At 40.9% G+C, this 22585-nt stretch overlaps 1 protein-coding gene across 1 annotated transcript in view; it reads left to right on the top strand.

Annotated features, from left to right (window-relative positions):
* The first annotated feature begins 2201 nt into the window (after positions 1-2201).
* The window catches only part of LOC112252242 (galanin peptides), a 34070-nt gene continuing 13686 nt past the window's right edge, over positions 2202-22585 (top strand). The window contains exon 1 of the mRNA XM_024423306.2: positions 2202-2438. The gene's annotated coding sequence lies outside the window, so the exon portion shown is untranslated. The remainder of the gene's footprint in view (positions 2439-22585) is intronic.

The raw sequence follows: 22585 nt of genomic DNA, 5'->3' as shown, positions 1-22585 counted from the left end.
GTTACCAAAAAGTTGCTGGTTCAAATACCCGAGCAGACAAGGTGGAAAAATGTCTGCACTTAACCCCAATTCGCTTCAGGGGTGCACTACTACTATGGCTGACCGTGTAAAACACATTTCACTACATTTATCAGCTGTATGTGACAAAACAAACATGTCTAAATGCTGCCGGGAGAGGGGAGGAGAGTCTGTCAGTTAACTTACAATATGTGTAAAGCTAGTTGTTAGTCTGTACTTAAAACATTTCAATTATATAAAGCCCACATGAAACACTAGTCAAGGTCTAGGTAAGAATGTGTGAAATTCTAGGTTCAGAAGAAAAACACCCACCACTCTGAGCTGCACGTCTCAGATTGGGAGCACTGTCCAATCCCAGAAATTCTGAGACGATAACTTCTCTTTAAAGGCAAAATTACGAGTGGATGTTTGCTGTACCCTGTACCTATACCAAATTGAGTAAAAAATTAAATGTTAACACAATCTAACTGAATGAAGAGGTCAAAACAATAGAAAGACGTATACATAACAATTGAGTTATATTGCAACTTTTCTGAGGATGTTGACCATTTAGTTGTCATGTGATTATGTTGCACTGACAAAGTTTTCAGCAGGTGGCACTATTTCCCAGTGACGGCCTGGTTTTCCAAAAGCATTTTAAGGTTAAATTCATCGTTAACAACTTCGTAGGAGCATCATTAAAAGCCATCGCTACTAAAGTTGCACTTGAAAAAGGACGTTATTTACCTACTGCCTCAGACCACTCACAGAACAGTGAAGTGCGTTGTTAGATGCGTTTTTCCCTACCGAATCACTTAATACACTGAAGATCTCCGCTAAACTGCCGATATATACCGCTGTTAACTTCACAAAGTTGCCAGTGTCTGAAATTGTTATAAACGTGAAGGCTAAAAAATAATCTTAAAATGAAAACCAAGATGACTACCAGGGGTTTATGCATCAGATTGAGCAACAACAAAAAGTATACATTACTATAAAAATTACTATTATTAATTACTATTAAAAAAAAGACTCCCACACTCGCTACATACAGGTATGCAAACTAGTCACCTTTCGGCGAAATTCGCCTTTTTTTAAATCCAAAATTCGGTGACCTACAGTTGAAGTCGGAAGTTTACATACACTTAGGTTGGAGTCATTTAAACTCGTTTTTTAAACACTCCACACATTTCTTGTTAACAAGAAATTAGAATTAACAAGAAATCAACAAGAAAGAAGGCCACTGCTCCAAAACCGCTGACATCATTTGAGTCAATTGGAGGTGTACCTGTGAATGTAAAAAAAGCCAGACTACGGTTTGCAACTGCACATGGAGACAAAGATCATACTTTTTGGAGAAATGTCCTCTGGTCTGATGAAACACAAATAGAACTGTTAGGCCATAATGACCATCGTTATGTTTGGGGGGAAAAAGGTGGAGGCTTGCAAGCAAAAAAACACCATCCCAACCGTGAAGCACGTGGGTGGCAGCATCATATTGTGGGGGTGCTTTGCTGGAGGAGGGGCTGGTGCACTTCACAAAATAGATGGCATCATGAGGGAGGGAAATTATGTGGATATATTGAAGCAACATCTCAAGACATCAGTCAGGAAGTTAAAGCTTGGTTGCAAATGGGTCTTCCAAATGGAAAATGACCCCAAGCATACTTCCAAAGTTGTGGCAAAATGGCTTAAGGACAACAAGTCAAGGTATTGGAGTGGCCATCACAAAGCTCTGACCCCCCTCCCATAGACAAATTGTGGGCAGAACTGAAAAAGCGAGGAGGCCTACAAACCTGACTCAGTTACACCAGCTCTGTCTGGAGGAATGGGCCAAAATTCACCCAACTTATTGTGTGAAGCTTGTGGAAGGCTACCCAAAACGTTTGACCCAAGTTAAACAATTTAAAGGCAATGCTAACAAATACTAATTGAGTGTATGTAAACTTCTGACCCATTGGGAATGTGATGAAAGAAATTAAATCTAAAATAAATCATTCTCTCTACTATTATTCTGACATTTCTCATTCTTAAAATAAAGCGGTGCTCCCAACTGACCTAAAACAGGGAATTTTTACTCGGATTAAATGTCAGGAATCGTGAAAAACTGAGTTTAAATGTAGTTGGCTAAAGTGTATGTAAACTTCCGACTTCAACTGTATGTGATTCGTGTAGATCCAATGAGAAAAGTTTGGGGGGGGGGGCTTTGGATCACTGGCTGTATGCGAACGAGTGATGCGCGTTTGGAGCCAATCATTCACATAACAGAATGCAGCATGTTACTGAAGAGATACGAGACAGCCAATGTGCTAGTTACAGTATCAGCGTGCGCTCTGGAAAGACAGAGGAGAGTGGAAAGCCATCAGTTTGCCAGTTAAAGTCCCCTGAATGATATCGAAGAGGTTGGTGAGAAACCTGACCACAGAGACAGGGGTGAGAAGGTGATGATCAAATATTTGAGTTTATTGTGTGAAAATTAGCTGGCTAATAAAGTCAGACAGCACAACCTCAGATGAACTAACGTTAGTAACCTAACCAATTCGCTATAGTATTAACGTTAACTGGTATACGACTCCTTGCCGCTCCTTGCCGTTCCTCAAGGTATAATGGGTTAGTTGCTTACTGGACTAACAAACTAGTTAACTAGCTAACAAACTAACTACTCTCTGTGCACTAATGTTTTCCCTCTACAGTATGTGGTTAATTCCGAATGAGAGAATTAGGTGAAAATTAGGCGTTGCTTGTTAAACACGTGGATTCAGGGATCAAGTGGAGCTGGAGCTGGGCCTGGCTTAAACTGGATGCCACTATGGTGAAAAGAACACCACACACTATCCCTCTTTCTGACTTAAAAAAAAAATATATATATATATATATATTTTTTTTTTTTTCACCTTTATTTAACCAGGTAGGCAAGTTGAGAACAAATTCTCATTTACAATTGCGACCTGGCCAAGATAAAGTAAAGCAGTTCAACACATACAACGACACAGAGTTACACATGGAGTAAAACAAACATACAGTCAATAATACAGTATAAACAAGTCTATATAGGATGTGAGCAAATGAGGTGAGATAAGGGAGGTAAAGGCAAAAAAAAGGCCATGGTGGCAAAGTAAATACAATATAGCAAGTAAAACACTGGAATGGTAGATTTGCAATGGAAGAATGTGCAAAGTAGAAATAAAAATAATGGGGTGCAAAGGAGCAAAATAAATTAATTAAATACAGTAGGGAAGGAGGTAGTTGTTTGGGCTAAATTATAAGTGGGCTATGTACAGGTGCAGTAATCTGTGAGCTGCTCTGACAGTTGGTGCTTAAAGCTAGTGAGGGAGATAAGTGTTTCCAGTTTCAGAGATTTTTGTAGTTCGTTCCAGTCACTGGCAGCAGAGAACTGGAAGGAGAGGCGGCCAAAGAAAGAATTGGTTTTGGGGGTGACTAGAGAGATATACCTGCTGGAGCATGTGCTACAGGTGGGAGATGCTATGGTGACCAGTGAGCTGAGATAAGGGGGGACTTTACCTAGCAGGGTCTTGTAGATGACATGGAGCCAGTGGGTTTGGCGACGAGTATGAAGCGAGGGCCAGCCAACGAGAGCGTACAGGTTGCAATGGTGGGTAGTATATGGGGCTTTGGTGACAAAACGGATTGCACTGTGATAGACTGCATCCAATTTGTTGAGTAGGGTATTGGAGGCTATTTTGTAAATGACAAAGTCGAGGATTGGTAGGATGGTCAGTTTTACAAGGGTATGTTTGGCAGCATGAGTGAAGGATGCTTTGTTACGAAATAGGAAGCCAATTCTAGATTTAACTTTAGATTGGAGATGTTTGATATGGGTCTGGAAGGAGAGTTTACAGTCTAACCAGACACCTAAGTATTTGTAGTTATCCACGTATTCTAAGTCAGAGCCGTCCAGAGTAGTGATGTTGGACAGGCGGGTAGGTGCAGGTAGCGATCGGTTGAAGAGCATGCATTTAGTTTTACTTGTATTTAAGAGCAATTGGAGGCCACGGAAGGAGAGTTGTATGGCATTGAAGCTTGCCTGGAGGGTTGTTAACACAGTGTCCAAAGAAGGGCCAGAAGTATACAGAATGGTGTCGTCTGCGTAGAGGTGGATCAGAGACTCACCAGCAGCAAGAGCGACCTCATTGATGTATACAGAGAAGAGAGTCGGTCCAAGAATTGAACCCTGTGGCATAGAGACTGCCAGAAGTCCGGACAGCAGACCCTCCGATTTGACACACTGAACTCTATCAGAGAAGTAGTTGGTGAACCAGGTGAGGCAATCATTTGAGAAACCAAGGCTGTCGAGTCTGCCGATGAGGATGTGGTGATTGACAGAGTCGAAAGCCTTGGCCAGATCAATGAATACGGCTGCACAGTAATGTTTCTTATCGATGGCGGTTAAGATATCATTTAGGACCTTGAGCGTGGCTGAGGTGCACCCATGACCAGCTCTGAAACCAGATTGCATAGCAGAGAAGGTATGGTGAGATTCGAAATGGTCGGTAATCTGTTTGTTGACTTGGCTTTCGAAGACCTTAGAAAGGCATGGTAGGATAGATATAGGTCTGTAGCAGTTTGGGTCAAGAGTGTCCCCCCCTTTGAAGAGGGGGATGACCGCAGCTGCTTTCCAATCTTTGGGAATCTCAGACAACACGAAAGAGAGGTTGAACAGGCTAGTAATAGGGGTGGCAACAATTTCGGCAGATAATTTTAGAAAGAAAAGGTCCAGATTGTCTAGCCCGGCTGATTGGTAGGGGTCCAGATTTTGCAGCTCATTCAGAACATCAGCTGAACTGATTTGGGAGAAGGAGAAATGGGGAAGCCTTGGGCGAGTTGCTGTGGGGGGTGCAGTGCTGTTGACCGGGGTAGAAGTAGCCAGGTGGAAAGCATGGCCAGCCGTAGAAAAATGCTTATTGAAATTCTCAATTATGGTGGATTTATCAGTGGTGACTGTGTTTCCTATCTTCAGTGCAGTGGGCAGCTGGGAGGAGGTGTTCTTATTCTCCATGGACTTTACAGTGTCCCAGAACTTTTTTGAGTTAGTGTTGCAGGAAGCAAATTTCAGCTTTAAAAATCTAGCCTTGGCTTTTCTAACTGCCTGTGTATAATGGTTTCTAGCTTCCCTGAACAGCTGCATATCACGGGGGCTGTTCGATGCTAATGCAGAACGCCATAGGATGTTTTTGTGTTGGTTAAGGGCAGTCAGGTCTGGGGAGAACCAAGGGCTATATCTGTTCCTGGTTCTAAATTTCTTGAATGGGGCATGTTTATTTAAGATGGCTAGGAATGCATTTTTTTTTTAAATATCCAGGCATCCTCTACTGACGGGATGAGATCAATATCCTTCCAGGATACCCCGGCCAGGTCGATTAGAAAGGCCTGCTCGCTGAAGTGTTTCAGGGAGCGTTTTACAGTGATGAGTGGAGGTCGTTTGACCGCTGACCCATTACGGATGCAGGCAATGAGGCAGTGATCGCTGAGATCTTGGTTGAAAACAGCAGAGGTGTATTTAGAGGGCAAGTTGGTTAGGATGATATCTATGAGGGTGCCCGTGTTTAAGGCTTTGGGGAGGTACCTGGTAGGTTCATTGATAATTTGTGTGAGATTGAGGGCATCAAGTTTAGATTGTAGGATGGCTGGGGTGTTAAGCATGTTCCAGTTTAGGTCGCCTAGCAGCACGAGCTCTGAAGATAGATGGGGGGCAATCAGTTCACATATGGTGTCCAGAGCACAGCTGGGGGCAGAGGGTGGTCTTTAGAAGGCGGCAACGGTGAGAGACTTGTTTTTAGAGAGGTGGATTTTTAAAAGTAGAAGTTCAAATTGTTTGGGTACAGACCTGGATAGTAGGACAGAACTCTGCAGGCTATCTTTGCAGTAGATTGCAACACCGCCCCCTTTGGCAGTTCTATCTTGTTTGAAAATGTTGTAGTTTGGAATTAAAATTTCAGAATTTTTGGTGGTCTTCCTAAGCCAGGATTCAGACACAGCTAGAACATCTGGGTTGGCAGAGTGTGCTAAAGCAGTGAATAGAGCAAACTTAGGCAGGAGGCTTCTAATGTTAACATGCATGAAACCAAGGCTATTAAGGTTACAGAAGTCGTCAAAAGAGAGCGCCTGGGGAATAGGAGTGGAGCCAGGCACTGCAGGGCCTGGATTCACCTCTACATCGCCAGAGGAACAGAGGAGGAGTAGAATAAGGGTGCGGCCAAAAGCAACAAGAATTGGTCATCTAGAACGTCTGGAACGGAGAGTAAAAGGAGGTTTCTGGGGGCGATAAAATAGCATCAAGGTATAATGTACAGACAAACGTATGGTAGGATGTGAATACAGTGGAGGTAAACCTAGGTATTGAGTGATGAAGAGAGAGATATTGTCTCTAGAAACATCATTGAAACCAGGAGATGTCATTGCATGTGTGGGTGGTGGAACTAATAGGTTGGATAAGGTATAGTGAGCAGGACTAGAGGCTCGACAGTGAAATAAGCCAATAAACACTAACCAGAACAGCAATGGACAAGGCATATTGACATTAAGGAGAGGCATGCTTAGTCGAGTGATCAAAATGGCCCGGTGAGTGGAGAGGTTGGTTGGGGGTCACGGCAATTTAGACAGCTAAATCGGTAGCAAGCTAGCATAGGATGGAGGTCTGTTGTTAGCCACCTCTTGCGTTCCGTCAGTAGATCAGTGGGGTTCCGTGTGGTAGAGGGGATTAATCCAAATCACACAACAACAAAAATAAAAACAATAGATATAGTTATAGAGGCCCAAGAAGAAAATAAAAATAAATAAAATAAAATAAAAAATTGTCCGATTGTCTATTCAGATAGCAGCCGATAAGACAGCCAACGGCTAGCAGGCCGCAGATGGGCGCCCAGGCAACGTCGCGCCGGAGGAGCCAGCCGGACAACTCCCTCGGGTAGACAATGTCAGCAGTCCAGCTGTGAAGGCCAATCAATACAGTGAAAGAGATCAATTATGCCAACAAAGGGTATCATTCTCTGCTGGCACATTGTAGAACAGATGACCACAGGCAGAAAGTGTACAATGTAATAATGTGCAGTGTAGCCCAAAAATATTGCTTTTGTTGTGTACTTGACAGTAACACTTGTGTGTGAGTGAGGGGGGATTATTACATTTTGTACTCAGTGAATGTTATTTTTGCACACATGTAGTCTTGTACACTTGATCAATATCTACTATAGTGACCACTATAATAGAGCAAAAATAGAATGTTTGTTTCATTCTATTTCTACTTTAATATGTTTGTTTTTCCCAGGTGCAATATTTAGATGTGTGTGTGGTCACACGCGTTCTGTTATAAAGGCTGTCATGGCTAACTGCAATATTAGTGTATTGTTTTTTCTCAAGACTTGAGTGTCATTTGCAGTAAAGTCTAGGCAACACATAACATTGGATTGCTTTCCTTACATTTTCTAGCTGTGAGTTAGGTTCACATGAAGCACTTTTTATTTTACACACAGACTGATCATGTAGATCATATTATTTGTTGTATAATTAAAACCTCCCCCTAGCAGGGACTTGTTGCATGTTTCAGTGCAAAAAAAAGTGTCACCTTTTTGGGCCCTCGCCAGTTTGCATCCCTGTATACAACGTAACATTTTTTGGTGAAAAACCATCAGTAGAGTGGGAAAAAAACATTTCACTTGTTTCGGTACATGCAAATTTAAACGTAAAAGGTATTTTATGTGCACTACATCATCACCAACAGCCTTTTATCCGCAACAAGTAAATTTGATGGAAGAAACATCTCTGGAGGGAAATGAGCTTATGCAGATTTTAGAATATTCGCATGAAAATCTGTCGCCAATTGGATGGAAACCTAGCTATAGGCCTATATATTTCAATTATATTATATAAATATTTTCACATAAAAGTGTTTCCACCAACATTTCTCGCATAATTCATTTTACTGAAACAAAACAATCCCACCTTGTCTAGTATATTTTCTTTTGTCAACATTTAGAAAGTTTACTGAAAAATGTTCTGTTTCCATTAGGCCTGTCATTACATTTTTTATTTGTCATGTACTTTACTTGCTTAAAAAGGTTGGATGGAAACCTGGTTAAATTTCATGTTTATTCAATTGCATTTTATTTTGGCTACTGCCTTAATGGCCATGTACTCTTTTAATCTATTTCAATTTCCACCCGGCACAGCCAGAAGAGGACTGGCCACCCCTCAGAGCCTGGTTCCTCTCTCTAGGTTCCTGCCATTCTAGGGATTTATTTTGCTTGCTCTGTGGGGTTTTAGGCTTGGTTTCTGTATGAGCTCTCTGGGACAGCTGCTGTTGTAAAAAGGGCTCTATAAATACATTGTATTGATTGATTGATGATTACGTGGCGCAGTTGGAGAAGAGGCCCTATGGCTGGTTTATCAACCGCACGGTTGAGCCCTTAACCACTGTGCCACCCGGGAGGCCACTCAGTACTTTGTTGAAGCACATTTGGCAGCGATTACAGACTCAAGTCTTCTTGGGTATGACGCTACAAGCTTGGCACACCTGTATTTGGAAAGTTTCTTCCATTCTTCTTTGCACTCTACATACAGTGCATTCGGAAAGTATTCAGACCCCTTGACTTTTCCACATTTTGTTACGTTACAGCCTTATCAATCTACACACAATACCCCTAAATGACAAAGCAAAAACAGGTTTTTACACATTTTTTCACATTTATAAAAATGTCAAAACTGAAATATCACATTTACATAAGTATTCAGCCCCTTTACTCAGTACTTTTTTTTTTTACCCCCTTTTCTCCCCAATTTCGTGGTATCCAATTGTTTTAGTAGCTACTATCTTGTCTCATCGCTACAACTCCCGTACGGGCTCGGGAGAGACGAAGGTTGAAAGTCATGCGTCCTCCGATACACAACCCAACCAAGCCGCACTGCTTCTTAACACAGCGCGCATCCAACCTGGAAGCCAGCCGCACCAATGTGTCGGAGGAAACACCGTGCAACCTTGGTTAGCGCACACTGCGCCCGGCCTGCCACAGGAGTCGCTGGTGAGCGATGAGACAAGGATATCCCTACCGGCCAACCCCTCCCTAACCCGGACGACACTAGGCCAATTCTGCGTCGCCCCAAGGACCCCCCGGTCACGGCCGGTTACGACAGAGTGGCACAGCTGGCACTGCAGTACATCGCCCTTAACCATTGCGCCACCCGGGAGTCCACTCAGTACTTTGTTGAAGCACATTTGGCAGCGATTACAGACTCAAGTCTTCTTGGGTATGACGCTACAGGCTTGGCACACCTGTATTTGGAAAGTTTCTTCCATTCTTCTCTGCAGATCCTCTCAAGCTCTTTCAGGTTGGATGGGGAGTGTCACTGCACAGCTATTTTCAGGTCTCTCCAAATATGTTAGATCGGGTTCAAGTCTGGGCTCTGGCTGGGCCACTCAAGGACATTCAGAGACCTGTCCCGAAGCCACTCATGCGTTGTCTTGGCTGTGTGCTTAGGGTCATTGACCTGTTGGAAGGTGAACCTTTGCCCCAGTCTGAGGTTCGGAGCATTCTGGATCAGGTTTTCATCATTTGGCGCACGCGACAAATAAACTTTGATTTGATCAAGGATCTCTCTTTACTTTGCTCCATTCATCTTTCCCTTGATCCTGACTAGTCTCCCAGTCCCTGCCGCTGAAAAACATCCACACAGCATGGTGCTGCCACCCTCATGCTTCACCGTAGGCATGATGCCAGGTTTCCTTCAGACATGACGCTTGGCATTCAGGCCAAAGAGTTCAATCTTAGTTTCATTAGACTAGAGAATCTTGTTTCTCGTGGTCTGAGAGTCTTTAGGTGCCTCTTGGCAAACTCCAAGCGGGCTGTTGTGCCTTTTACTGAAGAGTGGCTTCTGTCTGGCCACTCTTACATAAAGGCCTGATTGGCAGAGTGCTGCAGAGATGGTTGTCCTTCTTGAAAGTTCTCTGGAGCTCTGTCAGAGTGACCATTGGGTTCTTGGTCACCTCCCTGACCAAGGCCCTTCTCCCCCGTTTGCTCAGTTTGGCCGGGCGGCCAGCTCTAGGAAGAGTCTTGATGGTTCAAAACTTCTTCCATTTAAGAATGATGGAGGCCACTGTGTTCTTGGAGACCTTCAATGCTGCAGAACCTTTTTGGTACCCTTCCCCAGATCTGTACCTCGACTCAATCCTGTTTATTATGGAGCTCTACAGACAATTCCTTTGACCTCATGACTTGGTTTATGCTCTGACATGTACTGTCAACTGTAGAACCTTATATAGACCAGTTTGTGCCTTTCCAAATCATGTCCAATCAATTGAATTTACCACAGATGGACTCCAATCAAGTTGTAGAAACATCTCAAGGATGATCCATTTTGAGTCTCATAGCAAAGGGTCTGAATACTTTTATTTTTAATACATTTGCAACATTTTCTAAACTTTTTCTCAATATGGGGTATTGTGTGTAGGTTAATGAGGGAACGTAACAAAATGTGGAAAAAGTCAAGGGGTCTGAAAACTTTCCAAATGCACTGTATCTAAGAAGATAAAACCCAGTAGCTACTATCTGACAATGGATATCAAGTTACTTGGTCATTCTGTGAAAACTGCATCAGACACAGGTCTGTTCTAGGAGCAAGAGCCTTTATAGGATTGACCACTTTGTCCATACTACTCTCATTACAGTTGTTCTAATCTGAGTTTTGAGATTAAAATGGAATATGTTCATCCAACACTTGCATTCAGATTTTCAGCACATTTCATATGAACAAAGTTTAATACATGAACAGTAGTGAGACCTGAGGGACTGTCTTGCAGGTGACTGTCATCTCCATAGGCTGCTGATTCAAACAATACAGTTATCCCAGGATGGCCCCATAGCTCCTGTAGTCTGTCACTAGTGTCAATCTTATCTTCTCCCTGGGCCTCTTGCCTCCAATGTTTGGGCTTCATCCAGTCATTTGGAATACAGTATAGTTTGGGAATTCACATTCATACACAGGGTAATGACCACAGAGCGTCAATCAAGCGACATTGGGCTTGTTTGATGATTTGTGTAGCTGACAATTCGAGACAACCAGCATGTGGTATTAAATTGGCTCATAAATAATACAAATAACATAGTTGGAAATAGAGACACTTCAAGGTGCAGCTTCCATTTGAATAAACGGAAACCCTTCCATGTAAACTACAATGTAGAAATGTAAGCAGGTGATGTGTACATGTTATTACACCTCTTGAAGAGTAAGTATCAACCAGCGTCATCAATGTGACCCAGGGAATAAGGATGGGAGCTCTGAGAGGATACTGCTGTCTGTAAGTGTGACAGCTGGCCTACATCATATGCTTTTATGCCCATCGTGCTGCTCCATGACTCACCAAGAGTCATAGTGCTCATTACACACTCTGTCTACATACAATGTGAAAAGTACCTGTCTTGGCACTATAAATCATTCTAGGATAAGGAGATAAAACCATAGCAAAAGACAACTTGGTAATACAGTAACAAATGGTTGTTTGTGAAGGTTGTTTGTGCTTAAAAAATGTGACAACCTTTCTGTTTCAAAAAATAATGTCGAACTTGCTAATGCAGTACTACAATACAGGCTGGCCCTTCTTTTACGACATAGAGATTGTTGTTGCATTCAACATTTCTATTTCAGATTTATTTTTGTGGGTTTTTTTTTTTACTATCCTTGATAAAGCTTCAACACCAAATTGTCCCAGAGGGTTCTTCAGGTTGCTGTATCAGCCGAATGAGAAATTCAATATAAAGAACATTTAGGAAACATGTTCATTAATGTTTCTGACATTGCATAATAATCCTGTTCTGAAACTAATGCCTTATACTGCCTTAAAAACATGTGACAATTGTACTTTATAATGTCATTTTCTGATTACAACATGTAAGTCCAGTTTTGTATTCAGAGGTAGAGAAACACAATTTGGTATAGAAAATGGACATACAAAGCTGATATTGAAGTGTAAGATCACAAGGCAAGTAAAGGTGTCTCTACAAAGAGTGCTATTATGCCCGCCTTTCTAAATTACCCATAATTGCAGTGTCACACTGTAATGTGTTGAAATAGCTTACATTGTGTTACTTTTTAGGGTGACCAAAATGACAAGTGATTAACTGTAATTTACACATATTAACGGCATTGACAGTATACTTGATATTGTGTTCTACAGAGTTATAACGTGACGGAGATGGGTAATTAGTTCACAGAGTATATTGGGAACCTACTGGTGAGTAGTAGTCAACTTATGATCAGTCAGTCATTATTTAGTTGCAATGAAAATAATGAAGTGTCATGCCACTGACATTCATTCCCAACTATCACGTTCAGCAGTGATGATTCAAGTTTTTTGTGTTTGATCATATACCAAACCAGCTTGATACAAAAATGGGCATGTATGTTCAGAACATTAACCAATTATTACCACAACATAAACTCAGTAAGATGTTATTCATTTTACACCTTACCTTTTGTAGTACACATTAGTACATACCTTACATACTACCCTGTAGCCTAGTGGTTAGCGTGTTGGGGACAGTAAACCCAGAGGTTGCTAGATCAAATCATCTGAGCAGACAAGGTAAAAATCTGTCATTCTATCCCTGAACAAGGCAGTTAACCCACTGTCCCTAGGCTGTCATTGTAAATAAGAATTTGTTCTTAACTGACTTTCCTAGTTAAATAAAGAAAAGAATGAACCAGACAATCAAGTTGTATTCCTTGAAGGGCTTCATTTTCTTGTGTGATGGTGTCTCCAAAGTCAAAGAAAATAAGCATGGCCACTTTTAGGATTTTGCCTGTGCTTAGCTCCATTCCGTTTCCATGCTTGAAAATATGGAGAGTGTTACTCAGTAAAGTGTTGTGTTGGATTTGACCCAAACCTAACACTTTGTATTCAGGACAAAAAGTTAATTGCTTTGCCATTTCTTTTGCAGTATTACTTTAGTGACTTGTTGCAAACAGGATGCATGTTTTAGAATATTTGTATTTTGTACAGGCTTCCTTCTTCACACTTTGTCAATTAGGTTAGTATTGTGGAGTAACTACAATGTTGTTGATCCATCCTCAGATTTCTCCTATCACAGCCATTAAACTTTTAAAGTCACCATTGGACTCATGGGGAAATCCCTGAACTGTTTCCTTCCTCTCTGGCAACTGAGTTAGGAAGCACACCTGTATTTTTGTAGTGACTGGGTGTATTGATACACCATCCAAAGTGTAATTAATAACTTCACCATGCTCAAAGGGATATTCAATTTTTTTTTAAATCTACCAATAGGTGCCCTTTTTTGCGAGGCACTGGAAAACCTCCCTGTTATTTGTGGTTGAATCTGTGTTTGAAATTCACTGCTCAACTGAGTGACCTTACAGATAATTGTATGTGTGGGGTAGAGCAATGAGAGAGTTATTCAAAAAGCATGTTCAACACTACAATTTCACACATGAAAAGTTATTATGTGACTTGTTAAGCACATTTTTAGTCTTGAACTTATTTAGGCATGCCATGACAAAGGGGTTGAATACTTGTTTACTCAAAACAGTTCAGCTTTTCATTTTTAATACATTTGCAAAAAAGTAGAAATCCATTATTCCACTTTGACATTAAGGGGAATGGTGTGTAGTCCAGTGCCAAAAAATCTCAATTTAACCCAATTTAAATTCAGGCTGTAACACAACAAAATGTGGATAAAGTCAAGGGGTGTGATTACTTTCTGAAGGCACTGTACTTCATCTTTATTTCAATCATCTGCCAAAGGGAAACATTAAACATTCATTAATTTCTATAATAAAAATCACTCTCTGAATAGTCAGAAGTAACAAAGTATATATATGTGAAAATTAGTTGTAGGTATTGCAAATAGCAGGTGAGGAGCAAACTGAAATCACTTTCTCCAGTATTGATGCCTCTAAGTTGTCTAAGAGCCCCCCGGAGATGAGTGTATGGATGACGTCTCTCTCGCATGGCTCGTATGGCTTGTCTGGTCTTCACTGAGATGGCAATCTTCGGATTGGTCTCTGCAGCTAGCCTGAGAAGGGATACCACAGAGTTGTGATCTTACTCACTTTCCTGGCAGTGGTAAACTTTGCACAGTTGTGGGTAAGCTTCCCCTCACATAACAACAAGAACTTTCCACTGGGTACAGACGTCAGTCTATTTTTTATTAACGTTTGGTTGAGGTGACAACTAATGTCAATTCAATGTGAAATCAACAGAATGTCACCATGACATTGGATTTATGTTAAAAGTTGGGAGAAAAAAAATACAAAATTCCCTTATGTTGATATTCCCATGTTGATTTAGCATCATTGCATAAACATTTTTGTTGTTGAAATGATGTGGAAACAATGTTGATTCAATCACTTTTTCCCCAGTGGGTTGTGATGTACTAAGGGCTACATATTTCTATTTCACAAATATAAAATCAAGCTGTTTTACATACACTTGTAGTGTGTAATCCTGCTTTGTGTCTGTGATGACTGCCTAAGGTCACCACAGATCTGCTTTTTCTAAATGCTAATGAGATGTGTTATATAGTTTCCAGAAAGACGCATCAATTTCCTCCGGCAGGAGAGCATGCAGGGAATCTGAGAAAATGCCTCCTTAAGGCACTATTACCACACAGTATCCTACTGAGCCCCTGTACTCTCCCAGAACACATTTAGGTCCCCTACTTTGAGGAGTCACTTATATCCCTTCTCTGGCTTTTATGGGGTACAATGGAATGGTAGTTACATCCCATTCCTTTTTTCCCCCCAATCATTAGTATTTGCTGATGTGTCCCGTTTCCTTTGATGGTTCTATCTAAGAAGATAGTTGCTCTAAAGGTACCCAGCCTTGATCTCCCAGACTGCTCCCTGTTTCTCCCTCTCAATTAAGCCTGGTCAGGACATGAAATTAAGAGGTGTGCAGAACCACTACATGCATAAGTTAAAATGACGGTGCATCTTTAAAACATGATTGGCTAGCAGTGCATTTTCATCAATTGACCCAGGTACACAATTAGAATATCACACATTACACCTTCCACTCCAGAGCATCGACATCAGTCCATTGAAGGTTTCTGTCAATGTTTCATTGAATTATTTTTTCATCTATATCCATTTAGGGGAGATTCAATGCAGGATACTTGACATGTATATAGGACTGAAGGATTGTTGCTGTCAAAACAGGCACAGTAAACTTATCACATTATGGTGAGTTAAAGCCAACTATACTATACTGGCGACCCCACAGTGACCCTAGTTAAAGTGATTGCCTTGATTTAGCATGACTGATAAATACCAATCTCCCAGACAACCTGCTTGCGGTTTCTCTCTAGTATACTTCTCAATTCAGGCGGTGGCAGGTAGCCTAGTGGTTAGAGCATTGGGCCGGTAACCAAAAGATTGCAAGATCAAATCCCTGAGCTGACCAGGTAAAAATCTGTTGTTCTGCCCTTGAACAAGACAGTTAACCCACTCTTCCTAGGCCTTCATTGTAAATAAGATTTTTTTCTTAACTGACTTGCCTAGTTAAATATTGAACCAGGCTATGAGGGGTGGCCAGTCCTCTTCTGGCTGTGCCGGGTGGTGATTTTAACAGAACATGGCCAAGATGTTCAAATGTTCATAGATGACCAGCAGGGTCAAATAATAATAGTCACAGTGGTTGTCGAGGGTGCAACAGGTCAGCACCTCAGGAGTAAATGTCAGTTGGCTTTTCATAGCCGATCATTCAGAGTATAGGTTAGGTTTGATGTGATTCTCAAAGTCTCGAGTGTCCTTGGCAGTGGAGAACATGTGTGTGTGTGTTCTGAAGGTAAAGATGAGGTCATACTTATTGAGTATGAGAGGTCTAAACATGATATCATGTTGTGAAAGATCAACAGCTCTTGTTGTGTACTGTATTGTAAATGTTATTTAAAAACACCTTAGATATGCTTTTGCCATCAGAGATAGGGTCAATACTCTTGCTTATGCGCTCCTCTCCGATGACATTGCCTTTGCCGAAGTCATACCCAAAGCTGAGCTTCTTATGGATCTGATGGTTTATGATTTCTATCAGCCTGGGAATGATGATCTGAAAGACATACTGTATATTCAACAATTATTATGATTCATAACATTGATAAAAGGTAACCCTAGAAAACGTTACTGTAAAGCTATTTCAAATCTATATAACATATGTCCCATCAAACCATAACATACCACACGAAGAGCCCCAGTATCATGTAAATATTGACAATATATTCTGTGATTCTAAAAAATATTGGTCCAGGTCCAGAAATGTGTCATCACAAGCCAAGATGATGAAGAGATCAAACTGTTTCCTGTGATTGAAGATAAAGGCCTTCCTCGTGGCAAAGCCTACCCAGCTAACAATTCTAGGGAGAGAGAACATTTTTTAAAATGTTTCTCATGTTTCCCTAATGTTTGAGTGTCCAGTTTTCAGTTAGTTAGAGGAAAATCTTCGGAGAACCTTTTTAGCATGTTTTGGCGTAGAACATTCCCTTAATTTCAAACAGAAATTATTCCACCAAACATTCACAAAACATGGTTGCCATGATCTCAGAACATAAGATATTAATGTTCTAGACACGTTTCATGAAATGTTGCAAGAACATTTCTGTGTATCAGTTGTCAGGACGTTGCCTGATGGTCCCAAAGAAACGTTTCATTACACATTACGCCTTATTACGGTTGCCAAACTAATCAAGGACCTGATTGGTGAACCACTGATCCATTCATAGCTCTTTGTCTGTTGGCAAGGGATACTCACACACTGTGCTTTTAACATACAGTGTTTTCGAACTACATATCATTGATTTAATTTAGGCCTAGTTATTCCAGCAATTTAAGGGCTTTTAGTATAATTGTCTAATGCTGATAGGGAATGTTAACCTGTTTTATTAATACTCCTGAATCCCTATGATCAATAAAGAAAAATATTGAGCGTACTTTGAAGTAAATCTCAGCTATGTTAAGTGCATACACCTGATGGTTTAGAGCCTTACACCTATCGTGTTGTTTCCTATCTACGCAAGTGCATAGGGAGGAGGGGGTTAGGGTTTCTTCTAAACAGAACAGGACCTAACGATACTGATCCTATACTTACATGTCCTAAATATATCCCATATTGGGACAGTGTTTAGGGAATTTGTCATTGGTGTTGGTGGCCTAGGTTTGAGACCTGCTGGGGTAGTCACCCTACTCTCACAAAATATGTTCATGTAATTATTTTAGCAAAAGTTTAAACACACCTATCTGATCTAATTAAAATTAGTTTCTCATTGAAAGATGGGAATCTGCAAGATTTCTCCTTGAGCATGAATTATTCTACTACCTCATAAATTATCAGTATTTATTAGTTCTATATAGCTGAGCATCTCAAAGAGAACTCTATCATCTTTTTGAAATATACACCACATATGTGACCGACCTCGATTCAATCTTATGTAGCAAAATTTGAAATGTTTTTTTAAATTTTTTACATTGGATAAAAGTACAGACTCAGAGCTAGAAAATGGTACATCATACACTGTACTTGAGGAACAATAGGAAAGTGATTCTGCTTTGAAAGTTGATAAACTTGTAATCCCACTTTTGATCAAATGGCCCTTGAATGTTTTCGTACATCTACTGGAGAGCACTTCTTTGTCTACACCCATTCAGCATCGTTCACACGCTCTTAAGCCTTAGCCCCACCTATCTCTTTAAGGATTCACGAGGCCATGTGGTAAACACAAGCTATATGAAATAAAATATATGTTTATTTATCACATGCACAAGATACAGAAGGTGCAAACGGTACAAACATTGTCATAGCTGTAGTTTGAATCTGCAGGTAGCTAACGCTAACAAAGTAGGTGAAATTTTAGGTAGGTGAAAATTAGAAACTTATATGTGAAAATGTAGCTAGACTCTTACCCATATACATGGATGCACGTTTCATGGCAGACTGGAACTATTTAACTACATTTTGTTTGTAGCTACATCTTGTTTGACGAGCGTTGTGTCAAGTCACTCCGGTTCACACTGACCGTGGCGTGTGCAGAATGTAGCCCATCACTTTTTCCAACTGATCTGTCAATAGCGCCTGCTAAATTCAGGGCTTCAATGTTGTTGAGAAAAGTAGAAAATCTTTTGTAGTTCTTGATGGCTAATGTTATATCTTTCAAAAACGGCAAGGTAGAAAGGACTGTCAACACATACTGAACAGCTCATGTTATAGACAGAAGCATGCTACATGGGAGACCAATCCAAAACTCATCTCCCGGCATGTTCATCCCATCCATTATCTCAGCCAATCATGGCTAGCGGGAAGGCTCCTGTCTTTTTCCGTGGCTAAACCAACTAGGCTCATCATTTAATAATTTTACTCTTATTGATGGCTGGAATATAAGTTTGTTATTAAGGCACATGAATGTTCACATGTTCCGGAAGGCATTTCTGCCAAAAAACGCATTTAGATTAAAAATATTATGTTTACTTTCAAATGCCGCTCCTGTGAAGTAGTGATGTGCGTCATTTGCCTCCTGAAACAAGTCACATGTACCATTTAGAACAAACATGTCATTAAGAAAATAATTTAAATTAGAACAGATAGCTGTGTTGTAACTGTAACTAAATAATTCCATTAACATACAGTACCAGTCAAAAGTTTGGACAGACCTACTCATTCAAGGGTTTTTCTTTATTTTTACTATTAGAATAATAGTGAAGACATCAACACTATGAAATTACATATGGAATCATGTAGTAACCAAAAAAGTGTTAAATAAATCAAAATATATTTTATATTTGAGATTCTTCAAAGTAGCCACCCTTTGCCTTGATGACAGCTTTGCACACTCTTGGCATTCTCTCAACCAGCTTCATGAGGTAGTCACCTGAAATGTATTTAAATTAACAGGGGTGGTATACAGAAGATGGCCCTATTTGGTGAAAGACCATGTCCATATTATGGCAATAACAGCTCAAATAACAAAAGACAAACGACAGTCCATCATTAAAAATCAAATCACATTTTATTTGTCACATACACATGGTTAGCAGATGTTAATGCGAGTGTAGCGAAATGCTTGTGCTTCTAGTTCCGACAATGCAGTAATAACCAACGAGTAATCTAGCTAACAATTCCAAAACTACTACCTTATCCACACAAGTGTAAAGGGATAAAGAATATGTACATAAAGATATATGAATGAGTGATGGTACAGAGCGGCATCGGCAAGATGCAGTAGATGGTATCGAGTACAGTATATACATATGAGATGAGTATGTAAACAAAGTGGCATAGTTTAAAGTGGCTAGTGATACATGTATTACATAAAGATGCAGTATATGATATAGAGTACAGTATATACGTATACATATGAGATAAATAATGTAGGGTATGTAAACATTATATTAAGTAGCATTGTTTAAAGTGGCTAGTGATATATTTTACATCAATTCCCATCAATTCCATTATTAAAGTGGCTGGAGTTGAGTCAGTGTGTTGGCAGCAGCCACTCAATGTTAGTGGTGGCTGTTTAACAGTCTGATGGCCTTGAGATTGAAAAACAGCTTCTGTCTCTCGGTCCCAGCTTTGATGCACCTGTACTGACCTCGCCTTCTGGATGATAGCGGGGTGAACAGGCAGTGGCTCGGGTGGTTGTTGTCCTTGATGATCTTTATGGCCTTCCTGTGACATGGGGTGGTGTAGGTGTCCTGGAGGGCAGGTAGTTTGCCCCCGGTGATGCGTTGTGCAGACCTCACTACCCTCTGGAGAGCCTTACGGTTGTGGTCGGAGCAGTTGCCGTACCAGGCGGTGATACAGCCCGACAGGATGCTCTCGATTGTGCATCTGTAGAAGTTTGTGAGTGCTTTTGGTGACAAGCGGAATTTGTTCAGCCTCCTGAGGTTGAAGAGGTGCTGCTGCGCCTTCTTCACGATGCTGTCTGTGTGGGTGGACCAATTCAGTTTGTCTGTGATGTGTACGCCGAGGAACTTAAAACTTACTACCCTCTCCACTACTGTTCCATCGATGTGGATAGGGGGGTGTTCCCTCTGCTGTTTCCTGAAGTCCACAATCATCTCCTTAGTTTTGTTGATGTTGAGTGTGAGGTTATTTTCCTGACACCACACTCCGAGGGCCCTCACCTCCTCCCTGTAGGCCGTCTCGTCGTTGTTGGTAATCAAGCCTACCACTGTTGTGTCGTCCGCAAACTTGATGATTGAGTTGGAGGCATGCGTGGCCACGCAGTCGTGGGTGAACAGGGAGTACAGGAGAGGGCTGTACATGAAGGTCAGTCAATGTGGAAAATGTCAAGAACTTTGAAAGTTTCTTCAAGTGCAGTCGCAAAAACCATCCAGTGCTATGATGAAACTGGCTCTCATGAGGACCACCACAGGAAAGGAATACCCAGAGTTACCTCTGCTGCAGAGGATAAGTTCATTAGAGTTAACTGCACTTCAGATTGCAGCCCAAATAAATGCTTCACAGAGTTCAAGTAACAGACACATCTCAACATCAACTCTTTAGAGAAGACTGCGTGAATCAGGCCTTCATGGTCGAATTGCTGCAAAGAAACCACTACTAAAGGACACCAATAAGGAGAGGAGACTTGCTTCTGCCAAGAAACACGAGCAATGTACATTAGACTGGTGGAAATCTGTCTTGCTCTGATGAGTCCAAATGTAAGATTTTTGGTTCCAACCGCTGTGTCATTGTGAGACGCAGAGTAGGTGAAGCGATGATCTCCGCATGTGTGGTTCCCACCATGAAGCATGGAGGAGGAGTTGTGATGGTGTGGGGGTGCTTTGCTGGTGATACTGTCAGTTATGTATTTAGAATTCAAGGCACACTTAACCAGCATGGCTACCACAGCATTCTGCTGCGATACGCCATCCCATCTGGTTTGCGTTTAGTGGGACTATCATTTGTTTTTCAACAGGACAATGACCCAAAACAAACCTCCAGGCTGTGTAAGGGCTATTTGGCAGATAAGAATGTCGTATTCCCCTGCCATATTTGTAGGTGGTCACACTCAGGGCTCTACACAGTGCAAGCATTGCATAAAAATAGTCAAAAGTCAAGTATGGGCACATGTGCGAGTTGTGATTTATAGCTAAATAAATTCCGCAGTAGCTGTTTTCAAAGTATTTCTGCCATTTTGTTTCATATCTGGTAATGCAACAAGAATACGAATCCTAACGTTACAGCAGCCTTTTCAGGACACCTATGTCCAAACAATAAAAATAATAATCAGTTTGCTTTCAGTGTACACTTAAAAATGTTTTCAGTGTAAACTAAACGACTAAAACCAGATAGAAAGTATATAGAAAATATAATGGACCTATATATTTTATAATAACATAATCTTTGAGAACTAACAATGACTAACAATAACCAAATTATGCATCCAGGAGTATTTTGTTCTGAAATTGTTTTGATTTTGTTATAATCTTTGAATCACTTAGATAGCATTATAACCAATGGCAAAATGTGTAGAATTACAGTAAATTAGCTTTAAAACGGAACTTTTAGCTCCCAGTATTTCATGATATCCTGAACACTCTTGAACATAGATAAAGGCAGAAACATATCCATATACACTATATACAGTTCCTTCGAGAAGTATTCAGACCCCTTGACTTTTAAACATTGTTATGTTACAGCCTTATTGTAAAATGAATTAAATAAATACAAATCGTCAGCAATCTACACGCAATACCCCATAATGACAAAGCGAAACCAGGTTTTTGGGAAAAAATCGATAAAAAAACTGAACTACCTCTACATAAGTAATCAGACCATTTGCTATGAGACTTTAAATTTAGATCAGGAGCATCCTGTTTCCATTGATCATCCTTGAGATGTTTCTACAACTTGATTGAAGTCCACCTGTGGTAAATTCAATTGTTGGACATGATTTGGAAGGCACACACCTGTCTATATAAGGTCCCACAGTTGACAGTGCATGGTCAGAGCAAAAACCAAGCCATGAGGTCGAAGGAAATGTCCGTAGAGTTCGAAGACTGGATTGTGTTGAGACACAGATCGGGGGGAAGGGTACCAAAACATTTCTGCGTCATTGAAGGTCCCCAAGAACACAGTGGCCTCCATCATTCTTGTGGCCTCCATCATTCTTCTCATCTATCATTCTCCATCATCACTTGTTAAATCAACTTCAATCAGTGTAGATGAAGGGATGGAGACAAGTTAAAGAAGGATGTTTAAGCCTTGAAACAATTGAGACATGGATTGTGTATGTCTGCCATTCAGAGGGTGGTAGTAGGACTGCAACATTTCTGGGCTTTTCAAGCTCAACAGTTTCATGTGTGAATGGTCCACCTTCCAAATGACATCCAGCTAACATGGCACAACTGTGGAAAGCATGGGCCAGTATGACTTTAGAATGCTTTTGACACCTTGTAGAGTCCATGCCCCAACAAATTGAAGCTGTTCTAGGGGCTTTTATCCAAAGCAACTTAGTCATGCGTGCATAGACTTTACATACAGGTGGTCCCGGGAATCAAACCCACTACCCTACCCTATGCTCTACCAACTGAGCTACAAAGGACCACTTTCTCCTCAATAGCTGTTGCTAAG

The sequence above is a fragment of the Oncorhynchus tshawytscha genome, linkage group LG06 (assembly GCF_018296145.1).
Source record: "Oncorhynchus tshawytscha isolate Ot180627B linkage group LG06, Otsh_v2.0, whole genome shotgun sequence".
Lineage (NCBI taxonomy): Eukaryota > Metazoa > Chordata > Actinopteri > Salmoniformes > Salmonidae > Oncorhynchus > Oncorhynchus tshawytscha.
The sequence above is the reverse complement of the archived record's forward strand: the minus strand, read 5'-3'. Positions and strand labels throughout refer to the sequence as shown.